This window comes from Vicia villosa, unplaced genomic scaffold, assembly GCF_029867415.1.
Source record: "Vicia villosa cultivar HV-30 ecotype Madison, WI unplaced genomic scaffold, Vvil1.0 ctg.002681F_1_1, whole genome shotgun sequence".
Classification (NCBI taxonomy): Eukaryota; Viridiplantae; Streptophyta; class Magnoliopsida; order Fabales; family Fabaceae; genus Vicia; species Vicia villosa.
This window is the reverse complement of record NW_026706002.1, coordinates 171324-174304: the sequence shown is the minus strand read 5'-3', so window position 1 is coordinate 174304 and position 2981 is coordinate 171324. Positions and strand designations below refer to the sequence as shown.

Here is a 2981-nt window from a genome sequence, read left to right as displayed (position 1 = left end):
AATGATATCTTAATTTGTCAAATATATGTGGATGATATTATCTTTGGAAATCCTAATATCTCTCTTGGAAAAGAATTTGCCAAGTCTATGCAGGAAGAATTTGAAATGAGCATGATGGGTGAACTTAAATTCTTTTTGGGAATTCATATGAACCAAACTTCTGAAGGCACATACATTCATCAAGTAGAATATGTCAAAGAGCTTCTCAAGAAATTCAAATTATCAAAAAGTAAAGAAGAAAAAACCCCAATGCATCCTACTTGCATCTTAGGTAATGAAGAGGTAAGTAAAAAGGTAGATCAAAAGCACTACAGAGGTATGATTGGATCACTACTCTACCTAACCGCCTCTAGACCTGATATTTTTTTAGTGTGTGTCTATGTGCAAGATTCCAATCAGATCCTAGAGATCTCACTTGACTTCTGTAAAGAGAATTCAGAGGTATCTGAAAGGTACTACTAATATTGGTGTATGCTACAAAAAATCTAAAGAGTTTAATTTAGTAGGTTACTACGATGCTGATTTTGATGGAGATAGAATAGAACGCAAAAGTACATCTGGAAGCTGCCAGTTTCTAGAGAACAATCTAATCTCCTGGTACAGCAAAAAGCAAGCCACAATTGCACTATCAACTACAGAAGCAGAGTATGTGGCTGCTGTCATACCCCAAATTTGTCCTACCCTCTAATTTCTAACTGGCTTTAGGCTTCACATTTCATCTGCATACTTTCATTAGGCCATTTAACATAACATACATCATTAATCAATAAACCTGGCAGGGGATCAAGGTCATAGATGAAGCTAGGGTTTCATATGGATCCAGGTGGACTTGTTTCAATTGAGGTTTTCTTTGCCCATGAATTAGGGTTTATTTCCCTGATCTTTTAAATCAAGAAATAAAGTTTGTGTTCCAAAGCATTTGGTGAACAACCATTGTCACGGTTATCTTCTCAATAAAGGTTCCATGTAAATCAAAGCTTCTTCTTCTATGAGGATTTGTTTTCAAACAGAGGGCCCATGAACCATAGCTTGAGGTTCACTTCTTTGTGCTAATGTTCATTAGCTGATTCTACGGTCCAGGTTCTGACAATTACCATCATGATGGTTCATGCCTTGGGTTGTTCATCTGATTACCTATGCAAAAAATCGGTTTTGAGCTTCAAGCATGGATGGTAAGATGAGACAGGGTGTTTTCCAGATGAGGAAGCTATTTGCGATTACTTTGACTTTTGGTCAAAGTAAGCCTTGAGAGGTTGACTTTTGATAATTTCTTTCAATAACATCTTTGGGTTATTCTTCCAAGTGGAATTAATCCTTTGAAGCATGTGGAGATTCATCCAAAGTCATTTTGATTACTTATAAGGCTTTGTGTGCTTTAAGTACAAGGAACATACAAAAGGACAAAGTCAATCTTTAAACAAGAATGAGAGGCCAAAGTGACATTGTCAAGAGTCAGAGTCTATTACAAATTACCAAGAATACATGACAAGAATCAGAAGAGAAAATTCCATTTCATTCAAATAAAAGGATTTTTATGCAAGTGTTCATTATAAGTTTTCAAATGCTTTACATCTCAAGGAAAATACTACAAAGAATCATTACAAAAGAAAGATATCACAAGCCTAATAATATAGCCTGATCCTCACGACATCATACTCAATACAATCCAAGTACAAATGCCAAAGTTATATGCCCAATCCATTGAAAAGCCCACTCCAAATGCTATTACATCTAAAAGGCCATACACTCCAGCAGCACAAGCTCATAGGACCCCTGCTGCAAAATGCTCCAAACTGTTTCGCAATAGTCCACATATCAGAATTGGCACTAAAAAGGTTATAACAGAGATTGTGCACAGAAATCCTATCAAAATAAAAATAGAAAAATTGAGAAGGAAAATTGAAACAAAAGGTGTGAACCTATGCATCAGTACCAGATCAGCTCCAATCAACACCATACAAACTCTATTCGTTGCTGCCACAAAAAATCAGTCCCTGCGATGGAAAAGACATTCATGGCTTGAAATTCATGTTCAGATTCAATATGCTGCTACTTTCATTCAAACAAGGAAAAGGCTGACAGTGGAGCCATCATCCATACACAGTTCAACATGGAAAAATACCTCGGGTATCGAACAAGTCCCGACAGAAACTTTATAACAGGCTGCTACTTTGAGGGTGATCCACAACCGTGTTGCGTTTGTCTTGACTTTCAGCTCCTTACCATAAACCTCGAAGCTTCATCCTTCAAAATTCGTAAATGTCAGCCCTGCATCAAACATCCATAATTTCAAATTAAGCCTTGCATTTGTACAGTTCAGCAAAGAAAAGAAACATAACCTACTAATTCCTAAATAACACTTTCAGTTGAACTAACAATATTCCCATAGTTCCTAAAGGTCCTAACCTTCTAACTATTTTACACAACCAACTTCCCTAACTGCCAGCTAACCGTTATAACCAACTGTCAAACAGATTTAACCACCTAACTAACCAAACACACTCCTAACAGGCCCTTGTAACTAACTTTCAGAGTCAGCAACTACCTAAACTAACTTCACTAACCATCACTAACAGACTGTAACAGAAAAGGGAAGAAGCAGAGTGGCAACTGAATAAAAACGGAGTATAACAGAAAAAATCGGGAGAAAAAGGGAGGAACCTCTCACCATTCACGATCCCTCTGAATTCATTCTTGAAGTCCCTTCCATCATCATCTCCACCTTTTTCATCTTCTTCAGATTACACAACATCTTCATCTTCACCATTCCCTCTCTCTTCACGCCATTTCTTCTTCTCATTCACCTTCAACTCTCTCTAATCTTCACACACCATTCTCCATCTTCATCTTCCTTCGATAACCATCACCAGTCCTCAATCTCTCACTCGTTTTCTTTCTGAACCTTCTTCTCTAATCTTCATCGTTCTTCACTTCTCCAATCTGCTCCTCTCTTCCTCAATCGCAAAAAGCTTTCTACACAA

The 2981-nt window shown here is 37.3% G+C and overlaps 1 long non-coding RNA gene across 1 annotated transcript; it reads right to left on the bottom strand.

Annotated features, from left to right (window-relative positions):
• Nucleotides 1-1737: 1737 nt before the first annotated feature.
• LOC131639526 (uncharacterized) lies at nt 1738-2374 on the bottom strand. The gene is made up of 3 exons (XR_009294982.1): nt 2123-2374; nt 1920-1994; nt 1738-1793 (listed from the first exon to the last, which is right to left on the bottom strand). It is a non-coding gene; the product is annotated as an uncharacterized LOC131639526 (long non-coding RNA).
• Nucleotides 2375-2981: the final 607 nt, after the last annotated feature.